Source organism: Aphelocoma coerulescens, chromosome 1A, assembly GCF_041296385.1.
Source record: "Aphelocoma coerulescens isolate FSJ_1873_10779 chromosome 1A, UR_Acoe_1.0, whole genome shotgun sequence".
Taxonomy (NCBI): domain Eukaryota; kingdom Metazoa; phylum Chordata; class Aves; order Passeriformes; family Corvidae; genus Aphelocoma; species Aphelocoma coerulescens.
Genome location: NC_091014.1, coordinates 14,338,447 through 14,357,321, shown reverse-complemented (window position 1 = coordinate 14,357,321; position 18,875 = coordinate 14,338,447). Strand labels below are relative to the sequence as shown.

The following is an 18,875-nucleotide window of genomic DNA, read 5'->3' as shown; positions in this document are numbered from 1 at the left end:
CTCGGGGGTCTGGGCGCGGCCGTGGCACCAGACTGCGGCAGGGGCTGGGCAGGGGGGCCGTGAGGCGGGAAGTAGGGCAGCGGAGGAGGGGCGGCTGCAGCGGGGGCTGGCGCCGGGGGCGATCCGCAGCCCTGGCGGCGCAGCCCGCGCGGGAGGGGCGGGGGCTCCGTCCTGGCCTGTTGTGGGGCCGAGAGCGTGTGGGAGCAAGGGTGTCTGAGTCACAGCTGCATCCTCGGAGGAATAAGCGCAAAAACTCGCTCCTCGGCCGCTATCACACCCCCAACCTCCGGCTTCTTCCTCACGACCATCGATGCTCTCGGCATACGTGTTTTTTGTGAATCTCAAACAGCACATTTTCGGCCCAAACTGCGCGAAAAGCCGGGCAGACCCGTCGGATCTCCCACACGCAGAAGAACTGAGGGGCGGGGAAGAGGGGAGCGAGAAAGGAGCGGGAGTATTTGCAGACCTGCTCAGGAGGTTTTGACTGAAACTCTCAGACACTCGAGGTTGAGAATCCTCCCCGAAGCGCTTAGGACTCATATATAAGGCAAGTGGGAGAAAGCTTCTTTCCTTAAAGCGAGTGGGACAGCACTCGCTGAAGGCGTTTCTGTTTTGCAGGGAACGAGACAACCAGCAAACGAGCCTCGTTTGCCCTTTAGGGGACAGCGCTCGGGAAGCAGGAATGGCGCCCTTCCATCCAGACCTGCGGGCGCTGCCACAGCCAGGAACTCGCTCAGTCTTTCAGGGCAGACACAGCCTTTGCCATTCGTAAGGAGCCCCTCTTCCTGCTACCATATCTCCTCCCAGCTCCCGCTGTACCCGTACGCCGCCCTGCCTCCCTTGCCCGGCTTCAGCCCCTCCAGCGATACGGCTGACTGAGGGAGGGGAGGCGGCGGCTGGGGTTTCGTTCGACGCCCACCAGGGGCTGAGCGAGCCTCCTCCAGTGCGCAAACTCGGGGCACCAGATAAAAGCTGGGCTGGCAGCTCTTACTCTGCCTCGATGGAGCCGCCACATTCGGGTGATTGGAGAAGCAGTTAGCAGCAGCGTCATAGACTAGCGTCCCCCCACACCTTGGGCACAGAGAGTTTGGGGCTCTAAACAGCTGCTGCTGCGGCAGGAGGGAGCCGAGGTGAAGGGATCTGCTAGCTGGTTGGACGCAGAGGAGGCGGCTGTAATGGGGCATTAAGTCTGAGGGAGGAGGGGGGGTGATTAAACGTCTTGTGATCATGGCGGAGTCTATGGGTATTTTTTTCCTGTCTAACTCTTCTGTGCGTGTGTCTCTTGTTTCTTTCTCTCTCTCTCCTTAGGGCGCTTGGCTGGGGCTGCTCGCTCGGGTTCTGCCTGTTGTTGCGCGAAATGGCGGCTGGCGTCTTGGTGGGTTTGGTTGTCGGTTTTTTGTGTAGGGGCTTTTTTTTTTTCCCATTCCCCTCCCCGCACTTGTGCCTTGGCTGCAGCTCCGCAGCGAACCGCGGCGGAGGCCGAGTCAGGAGGGGGGCGGGAGCGGCAACGCAGCCAATGGCCGGGCCGGCCGGGGTGGCCCGGCGCGCCCTGATTGGCTGGTGCTGACATCATCCTGCAGCAGGGGCAGCCGCAGCTGGGCAGGGTCGGGAGCTGCCGGGGGAGGCAAAGGGAGAAAACAGGCGCCATGATCCCAGCGGCAGGGAGGACTCCGCGGGCAGGGCGTCCCTGAAGAGCTGGCGAAAAGGAAAGCAGGACCAGGCCTGGGCTTTCCCTTCCCAAACAGTACCGGGGCTGTGCGGAGAGGAGTGGGGAACGAGCGAGAGGGGAGCAACTCGTGCCTGCCTTTGTAACTGCGTCAGTACAAGATGGCGCAGGGTGTCCCTGGAGAGGGAAGGGAGTTGCACGTCCGCCGGAGGTCATGTGACCGCGTTGCATTCCTGTGGGGTTTGGCTGCGGACCAAGCTGGCTTAGGCGGCGGCGGCGGCTGCCCGGGAGAGCCCGGGCTTCCCTCCCCCTCCTCCCGCACAACGTCGTCGGTCCCGCGCTGGTTCCCTTCCCCCATCAGCCTTATATGCACGAGGGTGTAGCTGCTGCCGAGGAAGGTTCTCGCTTCTCTCCTTACTCTCCACCCACTTCCAGGGTGTAGCTGCTCATGGGGGAAGCTTTCCATTTCGCCCCCTCTCTGCGCAAGGCTTTACCCACCGCCAGGGAAAGTTCCCCCTGGGCGCCTGCTGGCTCCGCCCGAGTGTGGGAGCCGGGTGCGCTCACGGTAGTGCCGCCCGCTCGGTGCGAAGGCACTCTGCTCTAAGTTAAGTTCCTGGGGGTTATGAAGTGGTTCTTACCGGCACAGTCGTTTTAAGCGATGTCTAAATGACTTCATTAAAGCCGCTGAGGAAAACGCACAGGCTATGCGGAATAGCTCTTCTGATGAGGAGGTCTTTGCTGTTCTAGTGTTACTCTGCCGGGGGTACGGGATGGAGGGGCCAAGGGAAAATCTGCCAGGTGTTCATGACTTTATTCTGTTTGAACAGGAAAAACGGATCGCTGTTCTTTGTATGTTGTTGATTCCTATTGCAGGAGTTGAGCAGCTTTCTGTGGAGTGATGGGCATATTCCTAAATCAGGCCGCATACGGCCTGCGTCTTTAACATTGGAATTGATGTGTATGCTTAGCTCAAATGAAAAATACAGTCTGCGAATATGATGAAGGTTCCCCATGTTGTACTTTGAGGTCCATAGGAAAATGAACTCGTTACACAGGTCTGGATAGGCCTGGAAGGTTGGCATATCTGTTTTCTGGGTGTCTTATTTCAATATTCGATAGATGGGAAGCAAAAAATGTATGTTTTCCAATCCTAATTCTTTTCTTAAAGGAGTGCAGCTCCTCTTACTGTGTTGGTTGAGGTTCTCGTGTTTTCAAAGCAGTTCAGCGGTGGTTCTCATGTCTTGTTCTTGTATGCCAGGGTGTAAATTTAGCCACTGCATCTAACCCCATGAACAAATTAACAGTTAAAATTGTTGATGGTTTAAAGTGCTGGTTTGTTCTATTTAGAAATGTTTCACTTTTTTTGTTCTTAGTCCGTCCCTAGGCAGATAGGATTTTTTTTCTTTTTACCTCCACAGTAGTAACCTGATAGCTTGAATATTTCACAAATGTGCTGTTTGAGAACTACTGGAACTAAAGTAACTGACTGTATGACTAATATACAAGATTCCTGTATAATAGATGCTCTTTATTATGCGTTACATAAGTAATATGGTGAGGTGGAGTTCAGTTACATAAGAACTGACTGGGGACTTGGGAGCTACTGTTAAGTAGTTCATACTGGTCGCATATATAGCCTGCAGAGCATCCCTATATTGTGGGAGGAGGGGTAGAAAAACAGGATTAGAAGCATCTAACAGCACTACATTTTTTCCTTTGTAGGTTTATAGAGGATACCAGGAAAGAAAGGGAGAAGACAGTAGTTAAGCATGACACAGTGTGAAGCTTTCAAAAGCCTGTAGTATCATTTGAGCTTAGGTTTTAGGATGTAAGCTCTGTTTTCTGAAAGAGCAATCCCCCCTTTTTTGTGTCAGAAGGTGGCTGTCAGCATTGTGCCAGCTGACTTCTGTGCAGACTATAAAGCACAAGATTCTTGAGTCCTAGAGATTGTGAGGCTGTGGTGGTTTTTTTTTTTCTTTTTTTTTTTTTAAATAAAAAGCTTACTGGAAATGGTGTTAGGAGGAGGCAGTTGGTTTGTTGATCAAACATTAAAATGACTGGATTACTGATTCTTCTTGTGTAGGCATCGTATGACACAAGGTAAATACTCCCTTTGTAATGGAAGTTTCCAGGGATGCTTTCAGTGTACAGTGATTCTTTCAATACAGCACAGATTTATGTGGGACTTGACATTGTGACTACTTAGTTGCAGATGTGTTTAAGGAAGAACATTAATTTGAACTAAACATGAGGGGGAATAAACCTTTTTGTTGCTACTTGCATTTAGGCATGTGTTCTATAATTATGAAACAGCGCAATTGCCTGCCTCACTGTAAGATAATTGTTTGAATGCTTATGTTAGAGAATAGTTTATATAGAAAATCAGCTAGAATTTTAATTCTTAAACCAGCCTTTTAGGTAACTCACTTGGATACAGATTTTGCTTGAAAAGCAAGAAATGAATTATTTCAAAAGTTCTCTGTGTAACTCACAGCTTATTGCAGCAGTACTTGAATGGAGGTGTGGCTGTGCTTATATGAAGCTATAGGCAAGTTTTAATGAGCTGGTAGTAACTTCTTGTTTGTTTCAAGGTTGTTTTTGTTAGCAGTTCTCAGGGATGCAGTATTAGTTATCTTCAAAGACGCAGTAGCTCCAGCAGTGTTGCAGTGCAGTCTCAAAATAATGTCTTATGGATTCTGAATTACTTGTGCTGCAGGAGATGAGTAAAAGCAAAATGTGCATATTTCTTTGAGACAGGGGATTTGCCCAACAGCCAGTCTGATGCAAGCTGTGTTTTAATCTCGAAGGAAAGAAAAGATCTGTAGGAGAGAGGGAGACTGGGTAAAAAGTGGCATGTAGTTTACATTTATGGTAGCTTACCAGGGAAACTAACAATTTCTACTGAACTACAGTTCTTTAAGGAGGATACTTCAATGGGCTGGATGTTCTCCAGCAGTTAGACTTGTGGTTCTAACTTGCCATGGTAGCCTGTCTGTGCACGTATGTGTGGTCTGAACCCTTGCTAAGACCTGTTATTTAAACACTGTTGTTTACCTTTGGCCCTACAAAGGGACTGACAGGAGTTCAAGGGTACTTAGGGGAGAAAGGAGAGATGCTAACAGTGTAATAGATCCGACTATGCATTAATGTCATAGTTGAGACAGTTGAAGTGCTCATGCTGAAAGATGATCCTGCACCTTTTTTCAGTTGTTCATTCTTCACTACTACTTCCCCCATGATCGCTTGCTTCTGCAAGCGATCATGGGGGAAGTAGTAGTGAAGAATGGATCAAACATAAGCCTAATTGTAATGGATGGCTCTCTAATGTGAATCTTCATTGTGTGGCTTCACAAACGGTCCTGTTTGAATGGAAGTAGACAGAAGCAGCTGCTGAGAAAATGGAGATGTGCAAGTTTTAATTGTTAGTGAAGTTAGGTGTGCTTTTTGTCAGGAAAGCTGTAGTTATTAGGGAGTTTTGAGGGGCATGTCTTAAAGGCTTTTGGCTAATGTAGCTAGAATCACTGAGTCAGGCACTCTCAAAAAATAATTCTGAACCTTGACTATATAAGTCATTGCTAGATTGACCTCCAGTTGTGGGTGGCAAGAGCACTTCAGATTCACTGAAATTGTAGCCTATAAAATTAAGTGAAATGTTACTCTCAGCTACAGGCTAGTTAGGTGTTCACAGGATTTTAGATTTAAGCATATTTTTTTTGATACAGGGTAAAACTTGAAATAAGCTTGCTTCTTCCAGAAGTGGCTCATAATCTAATAGCTGGGGTATTCAGTGAAGAATTATTCCTACAGGATGAGTTCTTAGCTAATAGCAAAAAGTGATACCTGTGGGTCTCAGTAGTCGCTAGTCAAATGAATTTGCATTATTTGCGAGATAAAGGAGTTCTAGTGACTGACAACTGATCAGTTTATCCACCTGGATGTGGAAGGACTGTTGAATGCTCAAACAGCAGCAGAACAGGAATTTCCTTTGCACACTGCTTCAGGCTTTGTGTTATAATGAGCCTTTCTGAAAAACTTGAGATTAGTAAGGTTTTGCTTTAGGAGGAAAATAGGTTATTGGCTAGTTCTACAATTCTTAACAGTTGAGTTCCTCACTTAAAGAAGCAACTTTAAAGCTGTTGTGTGGCCTCCTAATCCTGGGATTAGTGGGAATTAGCACCAGGTTCACTGCTGTCACCTTTGCATAGTGAAGTGGGGCAGTGGTTTGTTTTCTCCTTCCAGCATGACCTTGTTACTTGAAGTAGAGTCTGATGAGCTCCTAGTTGCTTTGGAGAGCAGTATTAAGGTCCATGTAGCTACTTTCATGAATGAGGTAGTGCTCAGACATGACTATAATGCAGCACTATCCCTGGAATACTGTCAATAGCAGTTCTTTGATGAAGATGAAAATAACCAGTGATTGAATGGTTCCTGAGTAGTATATGCACAATGGTACTTTTTGAGGATTTTTAGGAAGAAAATGGGGGGAAATACTGTCAGTTTGGAGACTTGGACTGTGCCAGAGTTTGGAAATTACTGAACTGGAGACTTCAGCATCCGAAAAGTACAGCTGAAGGTGGTCCTGTCACAGAAAGCAGGAGTTTGTGTTTCTTGTAAGCTCAGAAACCAAGGAGATCTTAGCTGCTGTGTTTTTGTGCTTATTACATGTTGGACAAAAGAAACCGTACTGAAACTTCTTACTGTGGCTGCTCCATCTGTGAGCTTGTTAATGTGGCATGGTCATGCAGTAGATGTTACTCAGAAGTAGAAATGCAGCAGTATATCATGTCTCTCCAAAGGTTTAGCTTGTGAGGACTGCTGTAGTCCTACTCAGTGTGGTCTGTTAAGACTCAAACCAGAAATACTCCACAGGCTGAGAGAACTGGAGTTTTTCAACACAGAAAAAAGAAGGCTCTTGGGGAGACCTCACTGCAGTCTTCCTGTATTTAAAGGTGGCTTATGAAGAATAGAGTGACTTTTGACATGGAGAGACAGTGATAGGAAATGGGTTTAAACTAAGAGATGAGAGATCTGGATTGGATGTTAGGAAGGGATGCTTAGAGGATAGTGAGGCACTGGAACAGGTTGTCTAGAGAAGTTGTGGATGTCCCATTCCTGAAAGTGCTCAGGGGCAGATTGGATGGGGCCCTGAACAACCTGGTTTAGTGGAGCTGTCCATGCCCATGGTAGGGGCTAGGAACTAAATGATCTTTAAAGTCCTTTCCAACGCAAACCATTTTGTGATGTCTGACAGCAGAAAGGTGTGCTAAGAATGGGTACCTGTTTGACGTTGAGTACCACTGGTTATAATAATGGATTTGTTTCTAGCAAGCTTCAGTAGATTGGTAACCCATGAAACTTTCTTAGGTGGAGTTCAATTCTTAGTAGTCTATTGACAGAAGTTAGTATCTTTCTGTCTAGTTGGCTGTTGTATATGGATTTTTGATAACTGTTCGATCCAGTGCTAGTACAGCTGCTATAGATCAACCAAAACCAAGTCCAGAACTAGCTTGTGTGGCAGATATGAGGTGTTAGAACTAGTGTGGAGGGCACAAGAGCTTAAGCTGAAGAGGTAGCTGGGAAACAAGCATGAGCATCCAATTCTTGTGCCAAACTCCCTCCTTCCCTGTTCCTGCCTTTACTTAGCAGGTTAGCGGACTGCCATGTGATTCCCCAAATTTTAGTGAAGTAAGGTAAAAAGAATTGGAGGTGCAGAACTGTGCCACTTTTAGTGCAGACAAAGCAATCCCTCAAAAAGACTGTGAGACTATAGCTGGTCATGATACTGAGATAGTGATTTAATCTCTAGCCTAAGAGGTGTTTTACCAGCTTTATTCCCCAGTACGTGCTAAACGATGGTTGTGCTGCTTCATTTTGGGCCACAGTGTTTGTGGTCCAGTTTGTCACACTGATGATAGATCATGCAGTGTGGTCTTATCTGTTGAGCCAGGGTAAGCTGTCTCAAATTCCATCCAGAACAACTGTGGGCCTTCCAATTAGAGAATTATTAAATATTACAAAATGTCTTTGTCACAAATATCCTGATTTAGAAGGCTATTCTTCATAAAATGAAACTATTGCTTTTATCAGAGTGGTACCGCTTCAAATTCATCTCCAAAGCTGTGCTTCATTACCCCAGCATACAAATGTTGGAACAAGCTCATAAGCTTGTAAAGGCATGCTGGGCAGTTGTCAGATCCTATTTTTAAACTGTTTCTGAGAAACGCTTCTGCTTCCCTATCTCTGCACAGTCATAGGAAAGACTATACTTCATGCAGGAGCCACGATGTCTGGGCTCAGCTAACAGTAATTTTTGAACTTGAGTGTCTCCTCTTCAGAGATAGTAAAATTGAACTGCACTGACTTCTGTTGGGCAGGGGAGATGACAGATCACTAGGAAACAGTGGTAGTGGACTATTGAGTCTTTGACTCTAGGTACCAACAATAAAAGGTAACAGGTCTCTTCACTCCTGTGACCAGTGACAGGGCTTGAGGAAATGGTACGAAGCTGAGTCAGGGTAAGTGTAGGTTGGATATCAGGAAAAGTTTTTCAGCCAGAGAGTGGTTGAGCATTGGAATGGGCTCCCCCAGGGGAGTGGTCACAGCAGCAGCCTGTTTAAGTTCGAGAAGCATTCAGTCAATATTCTCAGGCAGATGGTGTGGTTCTTGGGGTGTCCTGCATGTGGCCAGGAGTTGGACTCCATGATCCTAATGGATGCTTCCCAGTTTGGTATGGTCTTATGATTCTAGGTCTGTGGTGACAGTCTAGCCAAACTTTAATAGGAGTCCTGATGCGTAGTGCCAGAGCACCTGCTTTGCTATGTTCAGGAGAGTACAAGAAGAGTTGAGAGCTTTAAGTACCTTAAATGGTCTCTCTCCTGGTGAATCTTGAACGTAGCAGGTTTGCTTAATCTGCTACTGATTTGCAATAACCCACTTAACTATAACTGTGTGGCACTACTGTATGCCAGCTTTAAATTTTCACTAACACTGGAAAATTGCATAAAAATGCAACTGGGTTCTGTAGGGAAGTAGAACTAGTATTTTAAGGCTTTTTGTCCCTGTGTCTAACATTGTCTGCTTTAGGCCTGAAGTACAGACACTACGTATGGGTGTTTACATATTCCTGTGCTGGAGAGGGAATTCCAAAATTGAAGGACTACTTCAGAGAATGTGTTACCTAGTTTGGGTCAAAAAATAAAGAATACCGATGAAGCATTTAGACTTTGTCTCTTAAATTTGGCAGGCAGGGATATTTCAAACTGGGGAAACTACTATGAACAGAAAGAAAAAAATCATGCTGCTATAAAACAAATTATGCAGTGCAAAGTCAACATACTGAGTTCTATGTATCTTAGAACTCTTTCAAGGCACTCCTGGGACCCTGCAATTGCTAATGTAGACCTAGATGATGGGAGGGAATCATAATTTCAAAGCATTATTAGGACTGTAGCCTGAAGGCTGTGGCTAAGCTTGCTCTACTTCTAGGAGTTGACAGTGCAGGGTCTTCTATTTCTCTTTTTCTAGAACAGGCAAGCTTTTCCTCCACACTTCCTGCAGATTGTGTGCTACAAATATTGGTGGCCTTGTACGTGCAGCTGTTAGTTTGTCTTATCCTCTGTTTCAGTGGTATGACTACTTAATAATCCTGTTCCCCTTTAAGTAACTTGTAGTAGTTAACAGAAATCAAGGAGAAGAGCGACTACCTAAATTTTGCCTTGTAGGCCAAGTGTTCCTGCTTATGGGAAGAAGAGAAACTTAACATTGGACCTGTTTTAACTTCATCCTTCAGTTAGCAAAGCAGGGCAATCTTTTTGAAGGGTATGATACCTTTTCTCTGTTTGCTTAAACATGCCCTTTAGTTTCAGTAATGTAATGACACTGAAATGGGCTATAGAACGGTTTCCTCATTTAAAACAAACCCCATAAATGCCACATACTTCTATAACCTAACAAGAATATACTCATATACTTTCTGTTCAGTGTAATGGCTGTGCCTTATGTTTCAAATTTCTCCTATGAATGATCCTTGCAGCCTTCCGATGTATTTTGTAGATAGCATATCACAAGTAAGAGGGATTGAGCTGTTTACAAATGCTCCTCTTTATAGAGGTGACTTGCTGAAAGGTACTTCTGTGTCTGTAGATGCTGCATTAAGCTTAGGGGTTTTTTTTCCTGGAGCCCACCTATGTATTGAACAAAGTGTCTTGCTCTGTGTGCTTCTTTTTGCTTGAATGGCGTTGAGCCAGATTTATGTATTGATTGCACTTAGTAAAAGTAAATTCTACATTCTGTTTTGGATGTGTGTATTAATATGTATAGAACATCTGTTGCATCTTTCTAGAAATAGCATGTTGCAGTCTTGGATCACATTTCACATCTGAAACCTTTAAGGGATATCTGAAGTAACAGTTTACGTAGTGGGTCTTTCTTACATGATGCAAGAACGAGTACTGTTTTAGAGCTGGTATTACTCTTCTGCATCATCAGTCTCTACTATAGAAATAGATCAGCAAAGAGGAAAAAAAACTGAACTGGGTGTCCAAAAAAGCAGGTCCAGTAGACCTTGTTTTAATTTGTGTGTTTTTAAGATTCTTGGTTGAATCTGAATTTTGGATGTGCCCAGCTGGCACTGGAGTGAAGGAGAGGGTTTATTACTACTAAGAAACACTTGTACTGTAGTTCATAAGCTGAGATCTTGCTCCTTTTGTCATATCGTAAATAAAGATGAGATGTTTCATTAAGCTCATTTGCTTTTCTTTTACATGAGTCTAATGTACGCATTTATTTTAATATGTATTCTTGGGTCTCATTAAGCAGTAGCATGTCTGACATGTGATATCCTTTTGAAACTCCCTTAGTTTTGATTTTCAGCTGGAAGTGTTTGAATGGGGACTCCTGGACTTTCTGGCTGTTCCAAGGAAAAATAAGAATTGAATATATTCTTCTGTAAACAGTGAGTATATACCCAAGGTCCATTTAGCCTGTGTAGCTGTTCTTCAGCCTATGGAAGCCTAAACAGTGAAAGCACAGAATACCAGTATATGTGAATGACTGTGCTTGTGATTACAGATGGCCAAAGGGAGGATGATGGAGGCCTCTACCGGTAACTGCAGCACTTTAGAGGGGTGGGTAAAAAGGGTGTATTCCTGATGTTAACCAGAGAACAGTTGCTGGAAAAGTATTTTTATCAGTATTTGTAGCTTTTCTAAGCTGCTGTTCACTTAGTATTTAAAAAAAGGGAACTGAAGAAAGCTTGAATTTGAATACATCATCAGTAGAGGGCTTGCCCCTAACTGCAGCAACAGGATGGACTGTAAGACGGAAACCTCACTGAAATCTGTCTGTCTCGGCTGAAAAATAAGCAAGCCTAAACCTGTAGTTCTTGAACAGTGTACAACTTTTAAGTAGCTCAAGGCTATGTATGTCTGTCATCTACTGATCATAGAAATTATGAAAACAGAGGCATTGTATGCAACTATAGAATTCTGAAAGACCAGTTCAGAGGGGATCTGCATGTGAGTAACATCCCCATTTCAAGCAGTTATGCTACATCCTACATCACATTATTCCTAGCTGTTGTGCAACAGGAAAGCTGAGCTTTTTTCCATTCATCCTCTGGAGCTCGTGGAGGGAAACACAGATTGGACTTGTATTTAACTATAACTTCCTTCCCTTTGGGAACTCACGTCTGAACTACTACGGATTTCTGGCCACGTGGTATACTTTGGTTTCCTGCCCATATGTGAAATTTGAGTGAGCTTTGGAGCCTCAGGATGGAGAGGGTGACTGGGAGACTTCTTTCTGTGGAAGTAGAAAGTCATTCCATGATTATCTCCTTCCCCAGTTTTCTGCATGTGTACAACTAGGCATACTCTGTATGTCATGGTCAGCTGGTAGTATGTATGAGCTAACAATGCAGCATGTAAGATTTATTTAAGCTTTCTTATTTTCAAACTTAAGGACTCTTTCAAAACTTAAGATAGTTTTGCTGTATCTGAATGAAATTGTTATTTCTAAACGTCAGAAGAAAACGCTGGACTGAAGGCTTGCACAAAGAATGGCAATTTTATGCCTAAATTTTCACCTGCCAAACAGACTTGCCAAAATCAGCTTGTAGGTTTTCCATTCAGTGAACAGATTGTGAGAAGTACGTAAAGAAATAATGGAAACTGGCTGAAGAATGAGAGATTGCAGTACAGAAAGGAAGGTGCTTATCCTTACCTAGATATGTGTTTTACTTTAAATCCTGTTTTGGAACTAGATGTTCATGCCCCATCTTTTGTAGCTTTTTGAAAGGGAGGAAGTTCAAACAACCAAATCAGTAGCCTTTTTAAATGCAGGAGAACTGGAGTAAGGAAGCCTGTGAGCATGCATGCCTCCAAAATCCTGCAAATGTTCTTTCACTTAAATTTGTCTGAATAGCATAATCAGTCTTGTGTTTTACAGTGCTCAGTTACTAGGAATTTAATTTCCATGTTTATACATAATGTTTCCTACCTATTCTGTAATGTATGCATTTTTTTCTAGCAATTTTCGCATACTGTTTAACTTCATTTTTTTTCTGCAACATTGTACCCGACTTTATGATTGAGGTGTTTATTTCCTTTGTTTTCTAATGTGAAAGAGAAAGTGCTAAACCTGCAGATTTTAGTGCTCAAGTTCACAAATCAAAATAGGCTTGTAGCTTGTAGTTACAGCTTAACTGACTGGCAGGAAAAAAGCTATAGTTTAAGAACACAGCTGGCAACAGGATTATGTCTACCCTTAGAAAAGTAAACTTTCCTGCCACAATCTCCAGATCTGTTTGGATAATGATAAAAAGATACTGGGCAAAAAAGGAGTTCTGTGACTGTTTGCCCAGAGTATAAATATTTCAGGCTTTATTGAGTACTTGTGTGGTTTAAAAGTTGCAGAAAGCTGTCTTAGTTATTTTTAGGTTGGGGGAGCAGGAAGAGTGCTTGTTTCCTGTCTTCCCCTCCCCCAGGAACCTTGGGTACCTTAATGAGGAGAAGAAAAATAGCAACTCCTGAGTTGGTTTACCAGTTCCAATTGACCAAGGTCAGTACATTTCCTGACTGGCTTTGTGGAGGGGGTGGTACAGCCACACAGTGTTACATTGCAGCACTTTGACAGTATTCTCCCTTTTGAACCAACACAAGGGCATCAAGAGTTGTAACTGAAACATGTCTGCACTTGATAGTTGCATATGAATAGTCTCCAAAGCAACGACTACTAAAGCTTATGACTAGAATTAGTCCTTCAGGTGCTGTTATGGGAACTTTGATGCTATGCACAGGCATGACTAACATGAGAAATCAGTGAAACTGAATACTCCAGTTCCCCTTAGTTATAATAACCTTTATATATTTTAGGTAATAACCATTAATGTCTTCGCATTAGCTGTTGCTTCTCTTGTGCATAGCTACAAGTTCATCCTACTTGGAGGTGTTGGTACATACCCATGCTATAAAACAAAGGAGTGTGGTAACTTGATAGTAGTACTTGTCCAGTTCAAGCAATACAAGACTGCTTCACTTTGCAGTTCAGGGTTTTTTGTTACCTTGATGCATAGAGACATAAAGAAAGCCATAGCAGTGTTTTGGATTTTTTTCCTAAGGGAGAGAGGCAAAAAATGCATATGGTCCTGGTTACTGGAAAAACTGTGTAAGACAATATAATTGCTTCTTTTCCTCTTGCATGAGTATTGGCAGCAGTACACAGGTGTTAACTTTGGGAGGAAAAGTGTCTGGGCCTATTGTATGAATTTCAGTATGTTTGGCATCGGTGTGCACGTACAGTTCATAAAAGCGATCAGTCTTCCTGACAAAAACCAGTCTGCAGCAATCCACCTAGAAGTACAGAGCTTCTTGGCACTGTGAAGCATGTGCAGAACAGGCTTAGAATCACTCAGGCAAGAAGCAGATAAATACTGGTTTTGGCATGCAGAAGTGTCCCTGTGTGTGGAGCCAGGATAGAAACAGCAGGCTTGTCCTAGCATGCTCCTCCAGCAGCTACACAGAAATGTCACTACTATGTAGGGCTGCACTTTTTCTTCAGACTCCTGTGTATTTTCCACTATGTGTTTTCTACTCATCTAGTGACAGTGGTGATGCTCTCTTTGGGGATATTGGTTTGCAGTTAGGTCTAGAGTTTTGCTTCATTTAAAGTTAGGATGTTAGAAAACTGAACAGATCTTGCTGCTTACTTTGATTCTTCCTGCTGAACCAAAAATTATATGCTGGTATTAGCTGCTTTGGGAAACAAACTGTATATGAGAGGATACTAACTGAGAATACAATTTTCAATATCTTGAATTACGGAGAAAATGGAGTGTCTGTTTACAGAGACTTGTAACCTCTTTCATCACTAATTAGGCACAGGCAGTCAAATCTTAATCTCTTGATGTCTGAATTATATTAATTCAGTTAAAAAGACATAGCAGTATGTTTACTTGACTAGTGAGAAAGTTAAGCAATTCCAGTTGGCTTCAATTATATTTTTAAATTGCAAATGAAAAATAAAGAGTTTTGCTGCTAGTTAAACTTTTGTCGATAATTCTATGGACTTGTGCAGTTTGCTCTGTGGTTCAATCCAGGGGATTCCCATTTTCTAACAGTTTTATTTAATACAAAATGAATAATAAACTAAAAACTGTGTGAACACGTAGCTAGTTGAATATTGGTAGGAGTATCCCTCTCAAAAGACGAAAAGGACCCTTTGTTATTAAACAGTATATAAATATAAGCTGAAGTGGTGAATCACAAGAAGGATGAGCTTAAGTCAGCATGCACTGCTTTCAGACAATAGGGTCTGCGCACTGCAGGCAAGTCCTTTGTGGGTATTGAAGGGTCTGAATGTGAGCAGGGATGGTGCCTTCCCCTGTTCTTGATGAAGTTGTAGGTAGTAGAATTGGGGCTGCAAGGTGAATCATGCTCCAGTTCTTGGTGTGATGCTTTAGAATAAAGCCTTTTGCTGCTTATTTGAGAACTCACCAAAAAAGTTGGCCAAGCTGTGAACCTCTCATGGGAAAAGAGTGTATCCATGTGGTGGAAGGGGGTTGTGGGTGGGTGTGGTTAAAGAAGTTTGTGTTTCAAAATGAGCCTTTCACAGTTCCTGATTCTGGTCAGTTTATATATTCTTCACATGTGTGAAATAGATGTGACTTGGCTAGGTATAATGTAGCCTGTTTGCATGTATCCTTTGGAGGCTGAGAATAACATCTATCTAGATACGGAAGACCTGGGGTAAGTTCCTCATGTAATGGTCACCCTGAGGTGCTGTAATCTGTGTAGGAGCATGTATTACTGGTAGTTACTTATAACTGCACCAATGTCTGAGCAGAAAGGAAAGAAGGAAGCATGTGGTTATAGCTTTCTGGTGGTGTTGGAGTATCAATAATAGGATGCAAGCGGTAGATTGATATACAATATACGCAGTAAGGCTAAAGGCGGTCCATTAAGATGAAATTTAAGGACTTCCAGGAAGGAAGACAGCACTGAAAGCTAGAGGAAAGGGGCTGGGGAAATTGATGAAGTGGGCTGATACCAAGGAGAAAAGTGTGGTGAGCTAATCCTGGAGTAAGAGAAGCGCCTATGGTGAAGGCAGCCATCTTTAGAAACAGTGAAAGGACAGGAAGCTTTACATGAGAACCTGCTGAAAGTTAATGTCTGTTAGCTAATGACGCCTCTCATCAAGGAGTCAGTGCAGAAGTCTGGAGTCATAGCATGGCCAAAACCAGCACTGAGACAGCTGGTGGGGTTGTTAGCTTGGCCTGTGGGCTGGAGGAGGAGTTATGGAGGTGGTGTCGGTGGTTGGAAAAAAGATGGTAACTACTTAGGTAGTAACCCAGGTAAGTAAAAAGTGATTAGCAGTAGGGCCATGTTCATCAGGGTTACTGGAGTTCAACTCAACGTTTAAACACTGACAGCTTCTTAATGTGCCTGAGCTAGGAAGTGTTATTTTGGGGCCAGTTGTGGATGCCAGAGGCAATCATAGCTTGAGATGTTCTCTCTAGTTGCTCTTTACCAGTCCTATGGGCTGTTGTTCTGATACCACAGTGTAGTGCTCCATCACCTCAGTTGTTGATCATTTGTGGGACTATGCTGTGAACAAAGGACTGATGTGTTTAATAAGGAGATCAGTTCCTCCTAACCTTGTATTTAATTTTTGAGTTGGGGCTGGCTGTGAACCCAAGATTAGTCAAAATAGTTCTTGTATGATGTGAAACAGAATCCCTCCAGGACCATGCTACTGCAGAAATACCCTTCTCCTTTTTTTCACTGCATAAACCGCGTGAGTGGCTTTCCAAAGCACATCAGTGCCTCATGTCAGGGGCACAGTTAACTAGAAACTATTGGCTTGAGGAAAAGGCAGAGATGGGGCAAAGTTTTGTTAAAGGCATATTGTTAAATATTACCATGAGATGCTCTTTAGCTGTAGTCTCATTATTTTGTCACAATTTAACAAAACTGTTCCTGCAGGAAATGAAGCAGCAATCTTTTACTGATGACAAGAAATAAATTAGGCAACAGTATGCAGCCTATAATCACAAGCCATCTAAAACAGGGGTGTCAGTGGCCCAGGCAGTCTGTTCTGACTTTATTCAACTTTCCCCTGCTTGTTTTCATAATGTTGCAAAACAACAGAGATTAGTAGAACTGGATTTTCTGCAAGTGTGTGTCTCTGGAGCATCAAACACTTCTCATTTTCCTTTCATGGCTAAAACAATGCAATAAAACAGGTTTAATGACAGAGCAAGTCCTGCTTTTTCATAGACCTTTTTCTCCTATCCTCCCCTAGCCTTTCTGTGATAACTCCGGTACCTCATGAGTTACTAGGAATGCTGGCAGAGCCTAATGTTTACAATGCAGCCTGTTTTTTGAATACAGGCTTCAGTCTTCTCTAGCAAATTGAAACCAGATGGGAATGGCAGGGAACAGAATGGAATTTAATTCTCTTATGTGGCTTGTGATGTTAACAAAACTATTTGGGTATTTTTATTGTTATTTTGCCTAGAAAATGGCTTGTACCTTCCCTCTGTCCAGTCTCTGTAACGTGGAAGCCTACAGCACTTAGCCCAGCACACTGAAAGCCTTCACTAAGATGTTTTGCTTTACTTCCATTGCAGTGACAGACTTTGGTATAATCATATTACATTTTTTGTGGGGTGTTTTGGGTTTTTTTTCAAGTGAAAGGATCAAAACTAGTTAATCCATCCAGAAATGTTTTTTCTGCACAGCTGATGGAGGTGAAATGCAACTGTCTTGCAACATTTAACAAGCCTTTCTCTTTTCTCAAACTATCCTAGGTGAAAGTATGCTAGAGGAAGACGTGTTGAAATCTGAAGAGGGAGACAGGCTCAGTCACTCAAAACTCCAGTGGTTCTAGGATCTGTAATGCAGACAGCATAAGGATTTTTTTCTGTGCCGTTACTGCTGTGCTTTTTACGCTGGTTTCTCAGAGGAAAAGACTCAACATGTTGAATCACAGAGACGTTGCTTCCTGCTGGGTTTTGGGATTTCCTTGCAGCTCTCCCCTCCATGGCTGCAGGAGCTGTTTTTGCATAATGCATGTTCTCAGGCAGGAAGTTGCTGGAGATGAAGACAGAAGCCAACCAGTTCCGTGCTGAATGTAATAGTTTCTGACTCAAATTGTGTGGTAATTGTCAAAATATCATAGGGTGTGGTAGGAACTGCTGTGTCTAACATGGCTGAGGATTTATTCCTTCATAATTTGCCTAAATGAGTATAATATGCTAATCTCAACTAACATATGAAAGTGGAGGGGAAGATTTCTTGATGTTTTCTAGCCACTTGAAACCTAATTGTGTGCAAAAATAAATTTCAGTTTGCTGTTGTATTAATGGTTTTTTTCCACCTTGCTCAATCTTAACTCCCATTCTTTCTGATTCCCCCAGAAAGAAAAAAAAGCTACTTGCTATAGCTTCAAAAATACTAACTCAAAAAACTGTGAGCACTGGAAATATGATAGAGCTTCAAATTACTGTGTAGTTTCACTAGGAATTAAAAACATGTAATCCTGGAAGTTACGGTAGTAAATTTATATCAAGTATTTTGACACACATACCTGCTTCATACAGCTGCTTTTCTTGTAGAATAGAAGTATTCCTAGCAGCTTGTTACAGTACTGAGTTGCAGTGTCAAATACAAGATTGGCACATTTACTGTGAAGACAAACTTTAGGAGAAAGTATGAACTCCTTCATTGTTAAACCAGGACTTGCAGCTCCAAGAGGCAAACAGGAAAGGGATGGAGGGAGGGGTCGTAGTCAAATTATCAGGCAGATCAACTCCAATTGGAGTTAAGCTCTCTGAATGTGGAGTAGTGTAAAACAGTGCAATACTCCTGTATGCTCTTTTTTCAAAAATTACTTGAGATCTGCTGTCTTTTTACCCTGCACTGCTAGAGGAAAGCTCTGGATGAAGCCATTTCTCTCTTGTGTTTAATCTCTGCTGTACTTTGTCCAGTCCTTGTTCAGCAAAGTTCCTTTAGGTGGACTGTCCTCTGGTGCTGTTCAGAGAAAAGGGAGAGAATTGATCTCTAGAAGAGTATCTGAAATATGGGACTTCAAAGGACTACCTGAAGTTGTTAAACCTAGTGTCTTTGAGCATCTAGAAAAGCCGCTTTATAGGATAATCCTTCCCAGCACATTCCATGATAATGTTTCCAGTGCCTTTGAGTTTTTGTCTCTGGGCTGTAATGATCCTAGAATGTGAACTGGCACCTAAAGCACTATCAGAAGTGAAACTTCTGACTTAATTTTAAATAAGTGAATCTTCCATCCCTAGATGTAGTTCTTGTTGGATCAAAAAAGGCTATATATTTTAATTAGGTAGGGTGTATGTGCCTAATTTGGCATAAAAAATGCTTGAAAAAAAATAATGAAAATTTTCCTTAATGGTGAATGACAGATGTGTAAACTACTGTTACTCTGTGTGTATGTGTAACTGACTCTTTGTTAAAGGAAAAGCATGTTTTCAGAGTGTGGTTTTGGGACTTTCAGACATATTACACAAACTCAAGGAGGCCCAGCCCACATCCTGTGTAGAAAACCAGCTCACAGAAATGCTCATTGTTCTTCAGGGTTATAAGTCACTGTATTTTGTGCCTCCTTTCTATTTCACAGTACTGTATGGAAAATCCTAATGCAAAGGAACCACAGCAGCTTAACAAGTGCTTGTTCCTGCCAG

General features: G+C 43.0%; 1 long non-coding RNA gene across 2 annotated transcripts; it reads left to right on the top strand.

Moving 5' to 3' along the window:
• The first annotated feature begins 173 nt into the window (after positions 1-173).
• Positions 174-17,710, top strand: LOC138098191 (uncharacterized). 2 transcript variants are annotated; one of them, XR_011146569.1, is made up of 4 exons: positions 187-547; positions 619-1,130; positions 1,309-1,375; positions 16,974-17,710. It is a non-coding gene; the product is annotated as an uncharacterized lncRNA (long non-coding RNA). The 2 variants fall into 2 exon arrangements; XR_011146568.1 differs by lacking the exons at positions 1,309-1,375; positions 16,974-17,710 and having other exon boundaries at positions 174-547; positions 619-1,230.
• Positions 17,711-18,875: the final 1,165 nt, after the last annotated feature.